This window comes from Lepisma saccharinum, chromosome 11 (genome assembly GCF_977018435.1).
Source record: "Lepisma saccharinum chromosome 11, izLepSacc3.1, whole genome shotgun sequence".
NCBI classification, from domain to species: domain Eukaryota; kingdom Metazoa; phylum Arthropoda; class Insecta; order Zygentoma; family Lepismatidae; genus Lepisma; species Lepisma saccharinum.
This window is the reverse complement of record NC_139239.1, coordinates 23,362,109-23,386,951: the sequence shown is the minus strand read 5'-3', so window position 1 is coordinate 23,386,951 and position 24,843 is coordinate 23,362,109. Positions and strand designations below refer to the sequence as shown.

Below are 24,843 nucleotides of genomic sequence, written 5' to 3'. Positions count from 1 at the left end.
CCACGAAGGAGCGGAGTTCTGTCGTCTGCTCAGTGCTCACCACACAAACGTCAAACTGACCCGAGAAAAGTGTGGTTCTTCTTCTTCCCCTTCGCAGCTCATTTCAAAGAAACGGAGACAGATGAAGAATTGACAAAGGTCTACCACTATTCATTGGATTTTTGTGGTAACTCTCTCATGAGTGTAGTTCTTTCTAGGAGTGGTTGTGGCTAAATCAATGTGCTGATTGCAAAACAAGAATGAAATGAACAAATATCTAGCTCGAAGACATGTTTTCTTTACCGAAAGGGGGGGGGGGCGGTGTAATAACGTCTAGCAGGCATAATTGTCGTACTGATTCATAGCCGGTAACACTTTTTAAAAGTCAGCCACGCCACTGCCTAAAAGGACAATTACTGCGAAATCGAAGTAGCTGTTTGGGTATTCTACAATACTCGTGAGTCGCATGTGAAATGAATGACGACCACAGTTCTCGAATAGGGAAAAAATTGCCATCTGGATCACTTGTATCTCGATCGTCAAAGGGTACGCATGAAATTAGGAACTCAAAACGTGCCTTAGACATAATTCTTCTATATGTTTCTGGTCCAAAGCATGAAAACATTTCATTTGTTGTAAGGTGTCCATCTTTTCGGTAACCAGAAATGTATAACAAACCTTTCAAAGCATACGTTTCAGATTCACTTGTGAGCCCCACGTACCTACAGTTTTGATATTTCTAACTTCTTATTTCAATTTCTTTGTTCGTAAACAACACTACATTTTCAATCATAGTATTATCAAATAATAACTTTCATGCCTCGAATCCCGTACTCACTTGCTTTGCTTTTTCGGACCCGTTATTCGCAACACAATATTCCTCTGAACAGTGCGTATTTTTGCTCGTTCCTTCTTTGTCCACATATACCCGTTTCTGCCCCTTAACACATCACTTGAACAAATTCCATCACCATCACTGTGAGTCACACTTAAAAGTGCTCCCCTGTGCCTAGCACCACGCCATGAAGGCGTATAGGGGGTGTGGGGGTAACGCCCCACACTTTCTTGATCCGGTCGTGAGTGGGGGCGATGTGATCAGCATCACGCCCCTGACCGCCTTTACCCCCCAGGGTTTCCCCCAGGTACCCATGTTATTCGACGCAGGGTGGGCGCCGGGGCCGCTTCCATCGTTAGAAATGTTCCCGGATTTGAACCGGCCGGGGATCGAACCCGGGACCTTTAGCATGGTAGTCAGACGCGTTACCGACTGAGCCACCGCGGCCACACTTTCAGCACTAAATTCATCACTGTCTTCAGAAAAACATGAAACGTTGTCTTGAAAATCTGATCCTCCATTGTCGGAATCATAGTCATCTTCTTCGTTCAACCAAGCTTTCACAACATCTCCAAAGTTATTGTCCGATGTCCTCACGGCCGGTTTAAACTGTTCAGAACACGAATTTTGTGTTCTTTTTGCCATTTTTGCATCGGAACGTAAAACAGGCCTACTTCAAAAATCCAAACGTTAACACTACTCTGCTTACAACTCCAAACACGAACAGTTATGTCATCCAGTTTAAAATAACAACGAAAGTCAAGAGCAAGTATAGATGAGACATCAGCGTTGCCAACTCTATAGTTTAAGAACTAGTAATGTTTGAAATTCTCGCTGGGGTTACTGGTAACCCCTGTTAGCGTTCCAAGGTTAAATAGATCTCTATGATTTGACACACACAGGATATGTATTATGTAGAAACATCAGCGAAAAATGCAGGCTCAACCAAGACTTGAACCAGGATCTCCGGCATACCGTGTCATTTCTTTACGATCTGAGCTATCGAGGCATTATTTTGTAGCTTACAGTTAGTAGTATACTGAAATGCACAGTTATTCTATTTTATCAAGTTTAACACACCTCGTTTAAGAAAAACGTTAAAGGTTAGGGGGTTAGGGTGAAGTTGTAGTCATAACACTTATGTCTGCAAAGAAAAAAGGGCCTCTAGCCCATCGTCAGGCACGCGACGCGCCAACTCGGCCCGCTTGAACGACAAAGACCGGGCGTCGCTGCCAAAGATGTCAGATTCTTATTTGCCTCGACTATTTACTCAGTACCTTCGGGACATGAGAAACCGAATCTCAGAGTTCGGGTACGCGGTCTGCATCTCAGCTTACATACATATGGATTCTTAGATCTATATTCATGCATAATTACCCTCACTTCGGTACTTGACTCAACCATCGTGATCGCACCCACGTTCCACTGACCAGTGAGAACGTACATACGGGTCACGATGGAAGCAGTACCAAAATAACTGACGAACTTGTTGGTCAATAGCACCTCAACCCAGCTGACCAGCGGCGGCGGAACACCCTGTCAAACCAGAAGTCCATCAATCAACAATACACAATGATCATTAGTTATGTTTACTTATTACTTTTCAAAGAAACAAACTTTATCAATTACAGTAGACCCAAATAGACAGTTCTGCAAAATCAAGTGGGGTTCACAAAAACCTCAAAAACTCACTTTCTCTCCACGTTCCGCGCCTCATTTATTGCGCTGACGATGTTTCACAGCGAAGAAAACAGCACCAAAACCTCAAAAACTCACTTCGATCAATTGGGGTTCACCAAAACCTCAAAAACTCACTTTCTCTCATTTATTGCGCTGACGATGTTTCACAGCGAAGAAAACAGCACCAAAAAACCTCAAAAAAACTCACTTTCTCTCATTCGTTGCGCTGACACAGCGTGATGAGTAAATGCACTTTCTCATCCTTGAAGGATGAATGCACCTTATCGTAATTTTCCAAGTCCGGGACCAATGTTTATATATCGTGACATTTGTAAACCTCTCGGGAACGATGTGCCACACACACACGCGCGCGCGCCTCTCATTATTTCCGTATTGGGACGCAAGCAAACAAACAAATAATAACTGTTTTTTTTAGGATTCCTGGCCCTATAACCCCGCCAGGGTGCGTGGTGCCCAACCAAAAAAGTAAAGGTTCTAACGGCTGCGGATATAGATAACCACACCTCTATAGAGTTTCACGTGTTTGTTTTTTTCTCTCAAACTTCCATGAAACTCTACAGAGGACCTCCGTAATGCATGCAACGTGTACTAACGACTCTAGTGTTATTTGATGTTGTAATTTTGGATATAGAGTTTTATTGTGAGATAGATAGAAAATTATGTTTATTATAATATTTTCTTGATGAAGATGGAGAATATGTGTGTGTTACAAATAAAATTGCATGCTTTTTTTTCTAGTGTGTGTATGTGTTTTTTGATGTTCGACAGCATCTGAAACGATAAAAAAAAAAGAATTTTATTGTTAATTTTCCCATTTAAAAAAAAACAACAAATTTTGTGCAAATTCTGATTGTCTCGTACTATAGTGCAAAAACTGATGAAAAAAAAGACATTGTAACTGATAACTGATGAAATTGACATTGTAACTGATCTGAACTAGTGAAATTCGTATTGTGCCATTGTAACTGATTGTGCTAGTACAAAATTCTTATTGTAACTGATTGTGCAAGAAAAGATGTTAAACCTGTTAAAACTGCTCTGTGACCCTCTCGTTCTTCACGTCGTGGACGAAGGACTTCTCTGCGACCAGGATGACGCTGCACACGGTATCGTCGGGCAACGGACTGTTGAACTCGCAGACGATCTTGATGTTGGTTCGATCGTTGACCACGACCTGCTTCCTCTTCGTCGTGTTGATGACGAACATGGGTCTTTGTGCTTTGAATTCGCTGGGCGTGTAGTACATGTCCACGTTTCCCTCGGTCACGCGCTTGTAAGAGGTGTAAGCTTCGTAAAGTTTGAGGTAATCATCTTTGGTCATGTCGAGGTTGTAATTCTCGCGCGGGAACACTTCGTTCCTTCCATTCTTCAGATAAACGTTTTTGATCTTGCAGTCGTCGAATTTACTGGAATCTTTTTCCTGATTGTTATCGCGTCCGGTCTGAAAGAGTACAATGACGAAATCTGGCATGTCGAACTGTATATTGTTGAACTGCGTCGTCACGTCGAATTCCATGTGACTCCCCGACGCTATCTTTTGCACGCACTGGTAACCGTGAAAGTGAATGAGCACCTGCGGACTCTTCAAGATCTCCGCTTTGTACTTGAGGGCGTAGTTCGTCTCGTATTCCACCACCGGCATTCTCAACTCCATGCTCCGGATGACGCATTTGGCTGCTTCGGGTAAAGTGTTGGCTATCGGCGTGCCGTCTGCGTTCAAGTTGGTGTATCGCATCAGTGCGTCGTTGTCGTTGGCCGCTCTTCGAAAAGTGACGCGCAATCCTCCCTTCCACATGATCTCCTTGTAGTCCGAGAAGAATCCCGGAAGCAGAAGCATGGGAAAGAGCACCGTGTGACTTCTCGTCGATATTTTCGTTCCCGCTTCGAACCCCCCCGCTTGATAGTATGCTGCGTCCGTTTTGGATAATTTCAATGTTCCCACTGCCGTCGACGTGATGCCTGGATAATCGATTTTGTCGATGACGGTGTTGTGTTTCCTCACCTCCACCTGCGAGAACAGGTGAGGCACGAAGTTGTCCACGAGTATCAAATTGGCTGCTGCTGCGGGGAACGCTTCTCCGCTTTCCTTCTTCACCACGTCGAATTGAAGGTAGAGGTCCGCTCTGTGAGGATGAACGAACCCGTCGCCTACGTCCACGTCGTATTCTATCTCCCGGTTCGCTTCGTTCAAATTTGCGAACGTGCGACGGTTCGGAGGGAAAGATTGCAATTCGTAACTTTCGATTTGCTCCATTTTTTTTTCACTATGTGTGTTATTTATTATACGTTGATCTCCACGATGGCAGTGGTCGTTGCACCTGCGAAATCCACCACCTCTCCTTTCTCGTTCGTCACCACCAACTCTATGTCGTCTATGCGATTGCGACATACTGGAAAATAGATCGGCGAAGAGGGTGTGTAGATGATCGGTTTCATGAATTCGGAACTGGGTTTGAAAGTGGCTATGATTCCCGTCTGCTTGTGACTTCCCAGCAATCCGTCCGAGGATTTCGTGATCATGCCTTCCGCCACGTTGCAGTGTACGTTCAGAGTCTCTATGGCTAGAAATTTAGGAATGTTTGTTCCCGTGTGCTTGATGCCAGCTTCGAGTTTTGTGTCGTTCTCGAAACCTAAAAGTTCTCCCATGTTGCCCAGGTCCACGGTCTCCGTAGCCGACACGATTTCGACTCTGTGCGTGACCGAATTTTGAGAAAGGCACGTGCCTTTGGGTAATTGAGCTTGCAAAGTGGAAAGATTGTATTGGCCTGGCGTGACGACGATATGTTCGCTTCCGACGCTAATTTTGTTGTTGTGCTGCGTGACGTTAGGTATGAGGTACATGCTGTAGAATGCACGCAGAGCTACGGATTTAGGATAGACGATGTCGTCGTGCAGCGTGAGTTTCAAGATCGAAGATTCGCTCGTGAGATGGAACACGCCCATCGTGATGCTGTTTCAGGTTCCACAATGCTTTCTGGAAATCTTCCACCTGGGGCTTATTTATTTTAGAGAGAAACGCGAGCATGGAGAGACAGAGAAGACCGCAGTTCACGTCTCCGAAATTTTGAATGCGTTCGTCGTTGTAGTATATAGGTTTGTTCGTTTTCAGATAACGAACTAAATTTGTAGGTGGAACACCTCCGAAAGAATCGAAGACGAATGCTTTGTTATTTGCGTTGTGATAACATATCCAATGCCTGCCTGGATTTTTTGACTGTCCAAGTTGACTACGCCGCATTCTCTTCTTTTAACGGTTGAAGGTAACGAGTCGGACATGAAAACTCCCCTGAAGTGTTTGATTTGTAACGGTTTGATCTGAGATTCAATGTCTCGGTTGGTGAGTGCTGTTTCTTTTTTTTAAACTTCCTCAAGACGCCCTTCCCCCCTTTCTTCTCCATGGCCAGATTATGACGTTTCTGTTCTTCCAATTCCGCCTTGTTCTTCTTCGAGTCGATGACGGTTTTCGCGATGGCGGCGCTACCCCCAGCCAAACTTCCAACGGCCCCCAATGCTGCCAGGATGGCCGGGATGTTGAATATGAAACCTCCGATCTTTTGCTGTTTCCGCGAACGCTGCAACCGTCTCAATTGAGGTGTGCTGAGAAGTAATTTCATTCCGTGTCCTTTCGTCAAGCAAGAACGTTTCTTCTTACGTTGTTTCTTGGTGAGTAACCCATCGAGGGCACCCAGCGTTTTCAGATTCGAATATGGTATCTGGTACACGACACCCTTGGGCTTCATGTTGATGCTCTATATGTTATTTTCACGGTATGTTATTTATATATATGTTCTGAGATTTTTTTTGTTTCGTGTAATTTTTTTTTCAAGGTATGTTATTTTATATACTCCGCGCAGCCCGTTACACAAATTCTATTACGTGCTCCGTTTTCTTACCAAGAAGTTCCTTTGTCCCCTTGTACACGATTCGAGTTTTGTTCTCGATTAAAATAGATAGCTTCTCGTCGGATAACATGTTAGCGTATCGATCTGGTAAAAATAGACTGTATTGTCCGTTGAGCAACAGACGTACCTTGGGACCATACTGGGTAGAAACAATTGAACCGGAAGTTATCGTGTAAGGTTTGTCGACTTCCAATTCCTGAATTTTTACATACTCGACTGACAAATTTAGCATTTGTTTTAATGCTTGGAGGTCACTCATTTTTCAGTCATATCGAAGAAATTCAGGGTGTGTTAGAGAATTTTAATTTTTCACAATGTGTGTTATTTATATACCGAAGAATTTTTTTTTGATCTCGTAGATTTATTTCCATGATGTGTGTTATTTATATAACAAGTTTTTTTTGACTTGTACATTTTTTTGGCACGTACATTTTTTTTGTCTTGTACATTTTTTTTGACACGTATATTTCTTTGACACGTATATTTTTTTTGACACGTACATTTTTTTTGTCTCGTATATTTTTTTGACACGTACGTTTTTTTTGTGGCGTATATTTTTTTAACGTACATTTTTTTGACATACATTTTTTGTCATATTTTTTGGAAAGGTACATTTTTTTGACATGTACCTTTTTTGTTGCACATTTTTTTGGTGCACATTTTTTTTCACAACTTTTTTTTTTGACGAGACAATTTTTTTGACGATAAAATTCTTTTATAAGGCAACTTTTTTTTCTGACGATGATAATTTTTCCACGTCAACTTTTTTTTGACGACACATTTTTTTTGACAATAAAATTTTTTTACGATAAGGCAACTTATTTCTGACGATGATAATTTTTCCACGTCAACTTTTTTTTCTGACGATGATAATTTTTCTACGGCAACTTTTTTGGACGAGCCAATTTTTTTTGACGATAAAAAATTTTTACGATAAGGCAAGGCAACTTTTTTCTGACGATGATAATTTTTCCGTCAACTTTTCTTGACAATTTTTTTTGACGATAAAAATTTTTTACGATAAGGCTACTTTTTTTCTGACGATGCCACGTCAACTTTTTTTTTACGATAAATTTTTTTACGATAAGGCAACTTTTTTCTGTCGATGTCCATGGCAACTTTTTTTTTGACATGTACATTTTTTTTGACGTACATTTTTTTTGATACGTATATTTTTTTTGACACGTATATTATTATTTTTTTTCACAGTGTGTGTAAGAGGAAGAAAGCTCGTGCTTGGGAAAACGAGATGATGTGCGTTATAATATCTGCCGTCTTCTGTTCATACTTGCACCAATCATCCGTGTCCATCCTGTCGTTTAATTTTTCCCCTGCGGCCGAAAGAAGAGGGTCGAGATCACCGCACCTCAGGCCGCTGATCTCCCGAAGATGGTCCTTGACAACCATTTCACAAGAAATACGAAATTCCGGCGTTGTTTCTGCTATGATTACAAGTTTCCCTACATCCTCACAATCTCCGTTTGCTGTGTGTTTGAATATTTTACATAGTAGCTCGGGCTGCAAATCAGTTATACGAGACATGTTGTTATTATTATTTTTTTTTACTGTATGTTATTTATATACCCCACCCAAGTTTTTGTTTCGTGTTCATGGCGATGGTGGTGCCCAGTGCGGCGACCCGTTCACCCAGCGATGCGTCTCTGCTGACGAATCTTTCGAAAGCGGCATGCTCCAATTTCTTGTCTGCTTCGTGACGTGCATTCAGATCGGTGCGAGTGTTGTTGTAAGCGATGTCGTGATCTTTGCATGCAGCGTCCAACGGATTCACACCCTTGTCTCCACTCTCCAATCTTTTCTCGAGTTTGGTACCCGGTCCGCAGTACTGGTAGCCAGGTAAATGCATCTCGAAAGGTAACTTGTTGATGATGTCGTTCACGAGTCCCTTTCCTTCGGCCACGTTCCAGAATCTCGGAGGCAGCGTGTTGATAATTTTGATCAGGTAACCTATGCCCTTGTCGTCGTTCACGATGATGTTGGAAAGTTTCGTGCTGATCATGTCCACGATGCCAACCTTCTCGTTGTAGAAATTACGATTGCCTGCATTCTCTTCGCCTGCAATAACCAACAATCGGTCCACGAGCTTCCTCACGTCGTCCACCCAAACGAATTCTTTGGGTAACGTGTTGTAGCGTTTGACGCCGCTTCCACTCTTCACCTCGTTCCAAATCGGTTTGATGAGATTCCTGTACTTCTGACCGCTGCTCGATTTCACCCTATTCTGCGAGGCATCGTTGTTCTGGTACATGGCATCCGTCATGATCAAAATTTCCCTGTAACTCTGGTAATCTTCGTCGGTGTAATCTTTCGGCTGCTTTTTGGCAACGAGTTCCCACAGTCCCACCGTACCCGGATACCTGGTCCAACTATTCTTATCGCCTAAATTAACTTTAATGTCGTTGCCTTCGAAGGTGACTTTCGATTTCCCAATCTTCCAAACCACACCGCCTTCGTTGGTTTCCATGCTCGGATACAATCCGAACACTTCATCCTTGTCGAACTTCCCCGTGCTCAGGTAGTCTCGTGCCAAAGGTCCCAACTCGATCTTATCCGAAGAGGTACTGCTTATGGCTTGACGTCGTGCCGGTTCGTCCTTCAGTTCGAACGGCGTCGAAGGAATGCTCGAAATGGGCGTGGGTACAATGTAACTTTTAGCTGCAAGTGGTACGAGTTCGTTGATCAAATTTTTATTTTGTTCCGTAACACCTTTAATTTCTTTACCTAGATCGCTGATGGCATCGATCACAGGTTGATCTTGACGTTTCTTCTCTTCGTAGAATCCGCGATTCTCGGATTTCCAACCTTTGAAGCGTTTCGCGAGGTAATCGCGAAGCTTAAGATTTTCGTCTTCGATTATTCGTTTCGTCATAACGTTATTTATACACGTCGTTTCTCACAACGTTGCAACGTTTAGAAAGTCGTTGATTTTGTTTCTGTATTTTCCGTCGTTGGGTTTCCTCGTCATGTCGATCGTCGCGAATCCGAAATCGTCACTGTTCCAGCAAGAAGAGCAGCAGCGTTCCAAAAATTGATTGTAGTTCATGTCTCCGCCTACGTAGTCATCGTACGCGTGCTTGATGTTGGTGTGATCTTGACGAAACAAACATATGAAATTAGCGTTGTCGCGTAGTAACTGTTTTGGAATTTTGGAAAACGTTTGAGCTAGGTAGAAGCAATCCATTCCTTTGTGACGACCTTGCGTGAAAAAGTTGCGAATTTCATTTTGATTTTCCAGGATGACGTCGTCGAACACAACGACTGAATTTTCACGACAATCGTCGAGTGGTTTTATTTCCGAAGCGAACGTTGCAATGTCCAGACCATCGTACAGTTTCATCAGTTGCTGGTATTTGGATTGCTCCAAACTTTTCGAGAACACGTACAGCTGCCTATTCTTCCAATCTAACCAATTTGGTGCGAGGAGAAAATTGTCCACGAGCAGTGTCGTTTTCCCACACCCTGAAGGACCTACGATTAGACAGCAGATGCCTGTATCGTATCCCTTGTGAAATGGTTGTCAAGGACCATCTTCGGGAGATCAGCGGCCTGAGGTGCGGTGATCTCGACACTCTTCTTTCGGCCGCAGGGGAAAAATTAAACGACAGGATGGACACGGATGATTGGTGCAAGTCTGAACAGAAGACGGCAGATATTATAACGCACATCATCTCGTTTTCCCAAGCACGAGCTTTCTTCCTCTTACACACACTGTGAAAAAAATAATAATATACGTGTCAAAAAAATATACGTATCAAAAAAAAATGTACATGTCAAAAAAAATGTACATGTAAAAAAAATGTACATGTCAAAAAAAAAGTTGCCACGGACATCGTCAGAAAAAAGTTGCCTTATCGTAAAAAAATTTTATCGTAAAAAAAAAGTTGACGTGGCATCGTCAGAAAAAAAATTGTCTACAAAAAAAAAGTTGACGTGGCATCGTCAGAAAAAAAATTGTCTACAAAAAAAAAGTTGACGTGGCATCGTCAGAAAAAAAAGTTGCCTTATCGTAAAAAATTTTTATCGTCAAAAAAATTTGTCGTCAAAAAAAAAGTTGACGTGGAAAAATTATCATCGTCAGAAAAAAGTTGCCTTGCCTTATCGTAAAAATTTTTTATCGTCAAAAAAAATTGTCTCGTCAAAAAAAAAGTTGACGTGGAAAAATTATCATCGTCAGAAAAAAGTTGCCTTATCGTAAAAAAATTTTATTGTCAAAAAAAATGTGTCGTCAAAAAAAAGTTGACGTGGAAAAATTATCATCGTCAGAAAAAAAAGTTGCCTTATCATAAAATAATTTTATCGTCAAAAAAATTGTCTCGTCAAAAAAAAAAGTTATGAAAAAAAATGTGCAACAAAAAAATGTGCAACAAAAAAAGTACATGTCAAAAAAATGTACCTGTCCAAAAAAATATGACAAAAAAAAGTATGTCAAAAAAATGTACGTTAAAAAAATATACGCCACAAAAAAAACGTACGTGTCAAAAAAAAATATACGAGACAAAAAAATGTACGTGTCAAAAAAAATGTACAAGACAAAAAAATATACGTGTCAAAAGAATATACGTGTCAAAAAAAATGTACAAGACAAAAAAATGTACGTGCCAAAAAAATGTACAAGTCAAAAAAAACTTGATATATAAATAACACACATCATGGAAATAAATCTACGAGATCAAAAAAATTCTTCGGTATATAAATAACACACATTGTGAAAAATTAAAATTCTCTAACACACCCTGAATTTCTTCGATATGACTGAAAAATGAGTGACCTCCAAGCATTAAAACAAATGCTAAATTTGTCAGTCGAGTATGTAAAAATTCAGGAATTGGAAGTCGACAAACCTTACACGATAACTTCCGGTTCAATTGTTTCTACCCAGTATGGTCCCAAGGTACGTCTGTTGCTCAACGGACAATACAGTCTATTTTTACCAGATCGATACGCTAACATGTTATCCGACGAGAAGCTATCTATTTTAATCGAGAACAAAACTCGAATCGTGTACAAGGGGACAAAGGAACTTCTTGGTAAGAAAACGGAGCACGTAATAGAATTTGTGTAACGGGCTGCGCGGAGTATATAAAATAACATACCTTGAAAAAAAAATTACACGAAACAAAAAAATCTCAGAACATATATATAAATAACATACCGTGAAAATAACATATAGAGCATCAATATGAAGCCCAAGGGTGTCGTGTACCAGATACCATATTCGAATCTGAAAACGCTGGGTGCCCTCGATGGGTTACTCACCAAGAAACAACGTAAGAAGAAACGTTCTTGCTTGACGAAAGGACACGGAATGAAATTACTTCTCAGCACACCTCAATTGAGACGGTTGCAGCGTTCGCGGAAACAGCAAAAGATCGGAGGTTTCATATTCAACATCCCGGCCATCCTGGCAGCATTGGGGGCCGTTGGAAGTTTGGCTGGGGGTAGCGCCGCCATCGCGAAAACCGTCATCGACTCGAAGAAGAACAAGGCGGAATTGGAAGAACAGAAACGTCATAATCTGGCCATGGAGAAGAAAGGGGGGAAGGGCGTCTTGAGGAAGTTTAAAAAAAAAGAAACAGCACTCACCAACCGAGACATTGAATCTCTGATCAAACCGTTACAAATCAAACACTTCAGGGGAGTTTTCATGTCCGACTCGTTACCTTCAACCGTTAAAAGAAGAGAATGCGGCGTAGTCAACTTGGACAGTCAAAAAATCCAGGCACGCATTGGATATGTTATCACAACGCAAATAACAAAGCATTCGTCTTCGATTCTTTCGGAGGTGTTCCACCTACAAATTTAGTTCGTTATCTGAAAACGAACAAACCTATATACTACAACGACGAACGCATTCAAAATTTCGGAGACGTGAACTGCGGTCATCTCTGTCTCTCCATGCTCGCGTTTCTCTCTAAAATAAATAAGCCCCAGGTGGAAGATTTCCAGAAAGCATTGTGGAACCTGAAACAGCATCACGATGGGCGTGTTCCATCTCACGAGCGAATCTTCGATCTTGAAACTCACGCTGCACGACGACATCGTCTATCCTAAATCCGTAGCTCTGCGTGCATTCTACAGCATGTACCTCATACCTAACGTCACGCAGCACAACAACAAAATTAGCGTCGGAAGCGAACATATCGTCGTCACGCCAGGCCAATACAATCTTTCCACTTTGCAAGCTCAATTACCCAAAGGCACGTGCCTTTCTCAAAATTCGGTCACGCACAGAGTCGAAATCGTGTCGGCTACGGAGACCGTGGACCTGGGCAACATGGGAGAACTTTTAGGTTTCGAGAACGACACAAAACTCGAAGCTGGCATCAAGCACACGGGAACAAACATTCCTAAATTTCTAGCCATAGAGACTCTGAACGTACACTGCAACGTGGCGGAAGGCATGATCACGAAATCCTCGGACGGATTGCTGGGAAGTCACAAGCAGACGGGAATCATAGCCACTTTCAAACCCAGTTCCGAATTCATGAAACCGATCATCTACACACCCTCTTCGCCGATCTATTTTCCAGTATGTCGCAATCGCATAGACGACATAGAGTTGGTGGTGACGAACGAGAAAGGAGAGGTGGTGGATTTCGCAGGTGCAACGACCACTGCCATCGTGGAGATCAACGTATAATAAATAACACACATAGTGAAAAAAAAATGGAGCAAATCGAAAGTTACGAATTGCAATCTTTCCCTCCGAACCGTCGCACGTTCGCAAATTTGAACGAAGCGAACCGGGAGATAGAATACGACGTGGACGTAGGCGACGGGTTCGTTCATCCTCACAGAGCGGACCTCTACCTTCAATTCGACGTGGTGAAGAAGGAAAGCGGAGAAGCGTTCCCCGCAGCAGCAGCCAATTTGATACTCGTGGACAACTTCGTGCCTCACCTGTTCTCGCAGGTGGAGGTGAGGAAACACAACACCGTCATCGACAAAATCGATTATCCAGGCATCACGTCGACGGCAGTGGGAACATTGAAATTATCCAAAACGGACGCAGCATACTATCAAGCGGGGGGGTTCGAAGCGGGAACGAAAATATCGACGAGAAGTCACACGGTGCTCTTTCCCATGCGTCTGCTTCCGGGATTCTTCTCGGACTACAAGGAGATCATGTGGAAGGGAGGATTGCGCGTCACTTTTCGAAGAGCGGCCAACGACAACGACGCACTGATGCGATACACCAACTTGAACGCAGACGGCACGCCGATAGCCAACACTTTACCCGAAGCAGCCAAATGCGTCATCCGGAGCATGGAGTTGAGAATGCCGGTGGTGGAATACGAGACGAACTACGCCCTCAAGTACAAAGCGGAGATCTTGAAGAGTCCGCAGGTGCTCATTCACTTTCACGGTTACCAGTGCGTGCAAAAGATAGCGTCGGGGAGTCACATGGAATTCGACGTGACGACGCAGTTCAACAATATGCAGTTCGACATGCCAGATTTCGTCATTGTACTCTTTCAGACCGGACGCGATAACAATCAGGAAAAAGATTCCAGTAAATTCGACGACTGCAAGATCAAAAACGTTTATCTGAAGAATGGAAGGAACGAAGTGTTCCCGCGCGAGAATTACAACCTCGACATGACCAAAGATGATTACCTCAAACTTTACGAAGCTTACACCTCTTACAAGCGCGTGACCGAGGGAAACGTGGACATGTACTACACGCCCAGCGAATTCAAAGCACAAAGACCCATGTTCGTCATCAACACGACGAAGAGGAAGCAGGTCGTGGTCAACGATCGAACCAACATCAAGATCGTCTGCGAGTTCAACAGTCCGTTGCCCGACGATACCGTGTGCAGCGTCATCCTGGTCGCAGAGAAGTCCTTCGTCCACGACGTGAAGAACGAGAGGGTCACAGAGCAGTTTTAACAGGTTTAACATCTTTTCTTGCACAATCAGTTACAATAAGAATTTTGTACTAGCACAATCAGTTACAATGGCACAATACGAATTTCACTAGTTCAGATCAGTTACAATGTCAATTTCATCAGTTATCAGTTACAATGTCTTTTTTTTCATCAGTTTTTGCACTATAGCACGAGACAATCAGAATTTGCACAAAATTTGTTGTTTTTTTTTAAATGGGAAAATTAACAATAAAATTCTTTTTTTTATCGTTTCAGATGCTGTCGAACATCAAAAACACATACACACACTAGAAAAAAAAGCATGCAATTTTATTTGTAACACACACATATTCTCCATCTTCATCAAGAAAATATTATAATAAACATAATTTTCTATCTATCTCACAATAAAACTCTATATCCAAAATTACAACATCAAATAACACTAGAGTCGTTAGTACACGTTGCATGCATTACGGAGGTCCTCTGTAGAGTTTCATGGAAGTTTGAGAGAAAAAAAACAAACACGTGAAACTCTATAGAGGTGTGGTTATCTATATCCGCAGCCGTTAGAACCTTTACTTTTTTGGTTGGGCACCACGCACCCTGGCGGGGTTATAGGGCCAGGAATCCTAAAAAAAACAGTTATTATTTGTTTGTTTGCTTGCGTCCCAATACGGAAATAATGAGAGGCGCGCGCGCGTGTGTGTGTGGCACATCGTTCCCGGGAGGTTTACAAATGTCACGATATATAAACATTGGTCCCGGACTTGGAAAATTACGATAAGGTGCATTCATCCTTCAAGGATGAGAAAGTGCATTTACTCATCACGCTGTGTCAGCGCAACGAATGAGAGAAAGTGAGTTTTTTTGAGGTTTTTTGGTGCTGTTTTCTTCGCTGTGAAACATCGTCAGCGCAATAAATGAGAGAAAGTGAGTTTTTGAGGTTTTGGTGAACCCCAATTGATCGAAGTGAGTTTTTGAGGTTTTGGTGCTGTTTTCTTCGCTGTGAAACATCGTCAGCGCAATAAATGAGGCGCGAAACGTGGAGAGAAAGTGAGTTTTTGAGGTTTTTGTGAATCCCACTGATGTTGCAGAACTGTCTATTTGGGTCTACTAATTACTGTATTTATTTACAACTCGCTTTGAAATAACCCAACACCTAAATATAATACAAAATAAATATTCCTGATATATACATAAAATGAAATTTAAAATTTCTGAATCATGGTTTGATTTCCCAAAATATACAAACTTCTGATCATGATAACTTAACTTCAGTTATTTGGAATTAAATTTGATACAAAGATAACCATAAAACCAAGAGCACCTTATCTACCACATGTCTGAATCCATCAAAGATCTAAAATTACAGTTACTCGGTTACAACTGATCATATTACGAGACAGTAACTCTACATATTTATGTATTCATAATTCTTTCGCAGATGAAGTATACCACCAACTTAAGAGCCAACCTTGACAGCACTAAAGTTAACACTTACATTATGTTACTACAGAAATCAGGAGATATACTAGCAATTCTCGACCCTTTACCGGGGAAAGCAATACAGGCCAACCTCAAAACATTCATAAGAAATAAAAGGACAGACAATCTCAACCCTTTACAAGTGGGGAAAACAATACAGGTATCTACCCTTCTCAAGCCATCACCGGCTACTTACATTATAAATGCAACATTACTGACTTCTATGAAGCATTCACAACAATTAACAGGAGATCCAATATCAACGCTTTTCAACTGGAGAAAACAATTTCAACCCTTTTCAAGCCATCATTGGCTACTTATATTATAAATGCAACATAATAGGGGAACCAATCTCAACCCTTTACAACATTGGAAACAATCTCAACCCTTCTTTACAGAATTATCTTAACATAACAGGGAAAACAATCTCAACCCTTCGGGGTGTATGGGGTGCTCTTTCCACGTAGTGCACCCAATAGTCAACCTCACTTCCACGTAGTACACCCTGGACTGCAGACTAACGAGGCTCTGGTGACTGGCCCCATGGCAAGTATAATTCTGTGTCGTCCTGTGTTTTGTCCTTATTTGTGCTGAGCGCCCTTTTTAGCTTCAGATTTTAACCAAGGTAAGGAAATTTTAGTTCTCAGACACGCTTTTATTTTTGTTATGATAAGGGGCTGGACCCAGTATAGTGTGACGGGTGCAAAATAGCCTCAGTGCTGATACACCCAAAACATTTTACAAATTAAATCTCAACCCTTCTTTATAGAATTCTCTTAACAAAACAGGGGAACCAATCTCAACCCTTTACAACAGGGGAATTAATCTCGACCCTTCTATATAGAATACACTTAATTCTCTATTAGAAATTTAAGACCAAAACGTATTACAGTTGACCCAATAATCTGTACCATGGCAACCAATAAATGAAACCATTTGCTTTTACCTAATGACGCAAGTATTTACATTCTAACGGACTTGTTACGGTAAGTCATTAACGTGCACCTTCTGACCAGAAGAGTGCTCTCAGTATTAGGTAACAAAACTTCGAATTTATTTACAGAACCTCCTGACCAGGAAAGCTCCGAAAGATTTAAGTTAAAAATGTTAAAATTCCAAATATGATTTTCACATGATAAGTTCTTAACGTGAACCTTCTGACCAGAAGAGTGCTCTCAGTTTAAAGCAACAAAAATTTCAAAGTTATTTAAAGAACCTCCTGACCAGGAAAGCTCCGGATGATTTAAAAATGTAAAAGATTTCGAACATGACAATTAGATGGTAGATCTCTGAAAACTCCAGTTTAATTTCCATGATATAAATGGAGTCACACTGACCAGTGATAACTCCAATGAAAATTTATAAATCATTAATGATATTAAATATTTAACTTATATATATATATGAATTAAGTATTTACAGGCACGCGTTGTTCCCCTTTAAAAACTGTACTGACCAGCACTAGTCCTAAGGGTGGCTTCTTGAAAATGCCGGACGTTGTGGAAGGACAGGGCTGACCAGCCACTTTCCACACATTGCCCGTATTCTCAAAGCCTGGACCATAACGTGCGAGTGATTCCCTTAAAAATCAAGAATGGAATGAATTTTGCCGTCGAATCACCCAGTATTTATACTTGCGGGATTGGGTAATTTTCTCCCCCGAACACAAATTAGGCCTAACTGAAAGTTATTTTTAGCTCACAACAATTACCTCTTCCAAAAGACACACAGAAAGAAAAACAATAGAACTAAAGTTTACTGTGCAGCGCAGCGCCGAGTGTAAGAAACACATTGTTGAGACAAAAGAAAATGCAAGATTCAGCTTGCTCCAAAATTTCTCGATCGTTAAATGTTGCATGACCTCTCACATAAACGTTGGAATTTTGAAAACAGTGCAAAATATTTATTCTTTGGTTTAAATGGTAGAATATGAAAACATAACCTGCTTCCTGTATTTTACACTCACTTTTGTTCTAACGTAGTTGTTACTTTAGTTGTTGTTTTAGAATACTAACTAAAATTAAAATCTATGACACAACAGCTTTCTAAGGGCCTGGGCCATCGAGTCCCATCATAACTGTTTTCTGGCTTCCGAGACCGAAGTCCTCTGTTAATTCTTTTCAAGTAGCTTTTCAATTGTCGTCATGAAGCTGGATGAACGGCAAAATATCTGGAGGGAATCTAGCCCGGGACCGCTTGTACCAAAGGCGAGAGCGATAACCATTTGGCTACGCAGAAATACTATCTAAATTAACTTTATTTCCGTTATTAACAATAAAAATAGCATGCTGTCCGCTCTCTTGTAACTTGAATGATTTTCAGGAGGAGTCGATGGGTAAGTTCAACACCAATGCCTTCCAATACAAGTGCTGCGGCCTAGTGAAGTGCAGAACTCACTACCGAACTAGCATACTCACTGGTTACTCTGGACAAGTGCATGGAGGAAGAACTTAGCAGCAACAATCACTGACGTGATAACCGACTCGTCAAATAAATGAGCGATCTCTGCGCTTACCGATGGAAGGGACACCTGACACACTCTCCGCTTACCAAGGGAAGAGACAAATGACACTCTCTCCGCTTACCGAGCGAAGGGACACCTGACACACTTCCGTTTACCGAGCGAAGGGACACTTGACACCTTCTCCGCTTACCGAGCCAAGGGACACCTGACACTCTCTCTGCTTACCGAGCGGAGGGACACCTGACACTCTCTCCACTTACCGAGCGCAGGGAAACCTGACACTCTCTCCGCTTACCGAGCAAAGAGACACCTGACACTCTCTCCGCTTACCGAGCGAAGGGACACCTGACACACTTCCGCTTACCAAGCGAAGGGACACCTGACACTCTCTCCGCTTACCGAGCGGAGGGACACCTGACACTCTCTCCGCTTACCGAGCGAAGGGACACCTGACACTCTCTCCGCTTACCGAGCGAAGGAACAACTGACACTCTCTGTGCAGAGTGAGAAGAGCGTCGAACAAAAGACTCTCGGTTTCACATTCCACATTATTACATTTTGTCACGTTACATTTGCCACGTCACTACTGCAGCATACTTACTGGTTACTCCAGACAAGTGCCCTAGATTAGGTTGAGGAGAAGACATCACAGACACCATAAACGGCTCGTCAAATACCCGAGTCCTCTCTGCGCTTACCAAGCGAATGGACACCTGACACTCCATGCGCTTACCGAGCAAAGGGACACCTGACGCGCCAACAGCCGAGTGAGAAGAGCGGCGAACAAAAGACTCTCGGTTTCACGTTACAATTTATTACATTTTGTCACGTCGAAGGTGAACCTGCCATGAGCCGGAGGGAGGTCTGCTCTCCCCCTGTCTATTATTCATTAACCCGTGGCTTATACCCTGCCAGACAGGAAGGCTTGGATAGACATTTCAATGCCGGGGTTTCAATCCTCAGAGGACCCTTGAGAGGAACTCGGAGAAGCTCTCGGTGGGATTTCGCTGCTAAGGAGCGGGGTTTCAGAAAGCTGCGGGATTTCAAAGGAAACAATGGATCTCGTGGAGGCAGAGAGACGAAGAGAAATAGAGGAAATGACACTGCTAAATGTTCTCCATCTGCCGTGCTCTTTTTTCCCTTCAGCGGCATTTTCAAAGGGAGAGCATTGGTTGCCGTCTTGCATTAGTCTCCAAGTGAAAATCCACTCACGAAAGCGGCCTCTCTTTTCCTTTGTTGGCAATTGCTAAAGATCGCTCCGGTGGTGCGTGGAAACGTTTAAAAGTTGTAGCGCGCAGTAAGAAGTAGGCTACGTAAAGTGTTCAATAATTTTCTAAAATATTCTGTTATAATTTTTAAAAGGTTGATAAATATACACCTATTTATTGTGAACTAATAGTAGCTACCCGACAAAATTTTCATAATAAGGCAATCAATGTAATCTGATTTGATTTGTATTGATATGGTTTATGTTAGTTTGCTTTTCTGCCATCGTAGAGCGCTGTGATAACCAATCCCGCCACGGAGGTCACCAATCACTCTAAGGAATGGTGATGAAATTAACAGAAAGGAGTAGTCAATCTTAGGCCAAGATTGCAACCGCGTATTTTAGGTTGTGCACTGAATCGACTAAACATATTTATGACATTACTCCTGAATTTCGAACATTGACTGGTTATTAAGGGGTGACCTTCTTCGCCAAATGTCAACATCACATCTACGTAGTACACCCCTGGAACCGCATTATTTTAAGACCACGAGGCTCTGGCGTCTGGAGTCGCAGCCAGCATAATCTCCTCTGTGGTACTTGTGTTTTGTCCTGTCCATCTGTGTTTGTGATTGTCCAATCATCAATTTCATCTCATCAACATTCAGCCTCATCGTCGCGATTTGCGATTGGCAGAAAGGCGAATTAAAATGACTAAATTATTAAAATAATTTAGTTTGGTTAGTCAGAGATCTTCTATATATATAAAAAAATGTATGTGTGTGTGGGTGTGTATGTATGTTTGTTCCGGCATAACTCTCGAACGCCTGGAGCAATTTCAACCAAACTTGGTACAGGTATTATTTGCAATCTGGAAAGAATACTTTGGGGGTAAGACACCCCTGGTACCCCTAGGGGTGGGTAGGAAGGGGTGACGTAAAAATAATCGAAGACGACTGATATCAAATTCCACACAGACAGACATCCGTGACTCTATGCAATCCCGCACAACGATAGTGTTTCTCGGGTTGTCTAACATTCAGGCTGTATGACTTTGTGTTGCGAAAACTCCCGATAGTAGTGTAGAATCCATAGTTTTCGGAGTCGCTCCCAATGCCGTTCAACTACAAGTTCATCACCTATCGGCATGGGGGTGAGAGGGGGTGAAAAATAAAACGCCACAAATGACCTAGATTAGTGTCGAATCCAAGTTCTGGGAGTCGCTAAGCTAATTGGTGACATTCATGATCACATTTAAAATTAGTTACATTTTACACTATAGTTAGAATTCATTATTTTCCTGTCTAATACAAGATTGGGATAAATAAATACCCGGGCAACGCCGGGTAATCAGGTAGTATGTATATAAAGTTGGTTTAAGTTGTGTATGTTGATCGATTGAAATGAAGAGCTTTAGCGCGTCAGCAGTTGGGCTATTTGCAAACATAACTAGAATCAACACGAGTCTCCGAGGACTAAAATCTCCTAACACAGGCGAAGCTGAATCTGAAAGGGGCGCCCAGCACATGTAAGGATAAAACACAGGAGAACACACTGCCCTACAGAGGACTATGTTGGCTGTAGTCCAGACGCGAAACCCTTGTCTGTCTGCAAAATGCAGTCTACATGGAACTAATGCTGATTTTTGGCTGACTTGTGCAAAGATAACCCCTTATACCCTGCTGCTTATGTTGAATGGCAGGCTTTCCAATAAGAACGATATGAATTTACAATGAAATAAAATAAAAACTATTTCAGATACAGCCAAACTTTTCATATTATTTTGTTTAGGATACTGTTACAATTCATCATGGCTAAATACACGCTTCAAGAACGTTTGGTTATTATCCAAAAAAAATTATGAAAATAGACGTTCCATTGAACTTTAAAAGGATCATAATTTTGGGCAAAAGATTATCTTCTCAGATGAAGCTCATTTCGGATTAAGTGTATATGTTAACATACAAAATTGTCGTTTTTGGTGTGAAAACAACCCACGAGAGATTCACGAGAAGCCCTTGCATCCGCAAAAGGTCACTGTACGGTGTGGTTTATGGCATGGCGGCATCATCGGACCTTTTTATTTCCAAAATGAGTTAGGAGATGCAGTTACAGTGACTGGTGAGCGGTACCGATTGATGTTAACAGATGATTTGATTTTTGTGGCCAAATTTAGATGAAATTGATTTGGAGGACATGTGGTTCCGAGAAGACGGTGCCACATGTCACACTGCTAATGCCACTATCGACGTATTGGAAGAACAGTTTGGTGAGATGGTAATTTCAAGAAATGCAACTGTTAGTTTGCCTCCAAGAAGTTGTGATTTAACTCCTTTAGAATGCTTTTTGTGGGGTTATTTGAAATCTATAGTCTATGCAGACAGATCACGAACACTTCATGCATTAAGATTGAATATCGAACGCTGCATTCGTGACATTAGGCCCGAGTTATTGCACAAAGTCATCGAAAATTGGGTTCATCGAATTCACTCGTGTGCACGAAGTCGAGGTGGACACTTAAATGATGTGTTTTCAAAACATAATGTCATAAACTATGCTTCAAAATTATATAAAAAGCTTTGTTGTATCTGAAATTGTTTTTATTGTATTTCATTGTAAAATCATATCATTCTTATTGGAAAACCCTATATAACACCCTGAGACAGGCAAACAGAGGGCAACAGCAGGATTCGCTTTCGGTAAGTTTGTACTTATACAGCCTGTTGACTGTGGAATTAGAAAAAAATCTCATGACGTAATCCACTCAATGAACTTGAAACGCTAAGAAGAAGGAGGGGGGGGGATGCAGCAACCAGATGGGGAGAATTTACCCTCAATCCATTCAAACACCACCATGTGCATATCATATGGAACACTTTAGTAAGACTTTGCAAGAGCAGGGACATATGAATATGTATCTCCGAGCACATGCACCATTACCATAGCAACCTCCGAGCACATGCACCATTACCATAGCAACGTAGAACACTCAATCATGAACAATGCAAAGCAAGATTAAATTTACAGAATCATTATTTTGTTTTTCGCGAGTACTTAATTATTCTATGTGTATCATTTAATATATAACAGAGACAAGGTTAATTAAGGACAAAATAAAGGTATAATGCATGTTGCAACTAGTGCTCTGCCACTCTTGGTTTATTAATTAATTAGCATGCAGGAACATGGTAGCAACGTGAACACAGGTGACAATTTCAAACAAATCCATTGCGGATTCAGCACACCGAGGTTAAATAGTACACACGGACAACAAGGTAGAAAATGAAGAGTTCAAATTCAGAACGGTCCAAAATAAATTTCGATATATTAAATCAATTCAACAACATTCATTTGAGATGGGTTCAGCCCATTATACCCCGTTTGTGTAAGCCCTTGCTACCCACATGCCTATATCGGAACATAGTCTGATGATTGATCGATTTGTTGTTTTAAGTTCACTTTATGCACAGTAAGGTTAATCGGAACTGGACCTGCAGTTTAAAGTGGGATTAGAATCACTTGTGCCTCCACCGGGTATCGAAACCGGGACTGTTTGATTACAAGGCGACGACGCTACCACTGCGCCATCGGAGAGGCCGATAGTCTCAAGAGACGGAAGCAAGAGTGAGTTGGACAATTGACGGCAGAGAAAGTGGACTTGATTTTATGCAATACGAAGTTCAAGAATAGAATCTTGAACACATAGGTGAGGACACCCACTACTAAGCATCAGAACAATTTTATTTCATACAAATAGAAAAAGTACGAAGATAGAGATGGACAATAAAATAGAAGGCAAAATATCCATCACTATCTTCGTACTTTTGTGTATTTTACTTCTTTTGTATTTGTATGAAATAGAATTGTTCTGATGCTTAGTAGTGGGTGTTCTCACCTTTGTGTTCAAGATTCTATTCTTGAACTTCGTATTGCATAAAATCAAGTACAGCCGGCCCCCGTTGCGGAGTGGGTATCACGGCGCCAGGGTCCCGGATTCGAATCCCGGCCTGGGCATGGATGTTTGTGAGGGTCCATTCATCAATTTCATCACATCATCACTCATCCCCATCTTCGCAAATTAGCCAAAAGTGGCACAAAAAGCGAACAAAATCAAGTGCAGGACAATTTTTCTCTTTACATCTTCGAGGTTTGATGTGCGTGATTTTTTACTTAAATTTTGTGTTATTTAGCGTCGGTTTTCTGCCACTTTTGACTAATCGCGAAGATGACGATGAGCGATGATATGACGCAATTGATGAAGAACATCCATTCCCAGGCCTGGACTTGAGCTTGGGACCTATGGAGTCGAAAAGCGTGCTCTGCAAAAAAATCAGCCACGGGGATCGGTGGTTTGATGGGCGTACATGACATTCGTGTTTTCCAAACAAGATATTCAACGTACAAGTAATGGACAAAATATACGAGATGACACTTTAATAACCCTTTCTACACTACAAAATACTAAACTCAGCCCAGGTAATGTCTGGAGCAAGCGAGCAAAGACAAGTTTCTGCGCAAGTAGTGACTCGAGAGGGCTCGACCAATGAACGCGTAAGAGAGGAAGTGAGTGCATGGAGGGGGAAACGCGCCTGCTGCTACCAGCCGTTCGCAGCAGCGTACGCTGTTCTACTCCGCCCACTCTTTTTCTTCTCTTCTCTACCGTTATGCGCGCCTTTGCTCCACAGTTTCCCGAGACAGAGTGTAATTAATCTTGTCTTTGTTGTATTAAATAGCACATCTAGATTAAAGTAAGTCCTGCGAAGTTCAAGAATAGAGTACAACCAATAGTGAGAACAACCACTCCAGAAGAGTAAGGACAACTTCATTTCTTGAAATTAGCGTCGCTTTTCTTCTTTAGGCAGTTCGCGACGATGGAAACACTAAACCAGCAGCTCTGGCTTCGTGATACGTTACACTAACCATCTTGCACTAGGCTACTTATTCAAGGTCCCCCCCCCCACAAAAAACGCAGAACGAGAAGGGTTGGGGTTGAATCATCCAGGAACCAATTACTTCACAAAACGGAATTGTACCCTCCCACCACCGTTGCCTTTTTGTCAGTGATCCTACTGTCGAACTTTGTAGAATTTTCTCCCGTGACGTCGTGGGTTAGAGTCTCCTTGGTATTGACATTTCTAGTCGCACACAATGGAAGACCGTGTGTATATATAGAGAGAGCCCCCCCCCCCCAGACAGTGGCAGAGAATCCCCAAGCTGCTTGTACGCCAGCCATCAGGAAAATTAGTCGAGAAATGCCAACAGTCCGTTACGCGGTAGTTCTCCCTGGACGCTTCCAGTGTTGCAAACCCACGAGAAATATTTCAAGAAACTTTAAAATGCCTTCGACGCCCATGGTAATTATTTTTAATTGTCACGGG

The 24,843-nt window shown here is 41.9% G+C and overlaps 1 protein-coding gene across 1 annotated transcript in view; it reads right to left on the bottom strand.

The window, feature by feature from the left end:
* The window catches only part of dpr1 (defective proboscis extension response 1), an 815,638-nt gene that overhangs the window by 543,788 nt on the left and 247,007 nt on the right, over nucleotides 1-24,843 (bottom strand). The window lies entirely within an intron of this gene.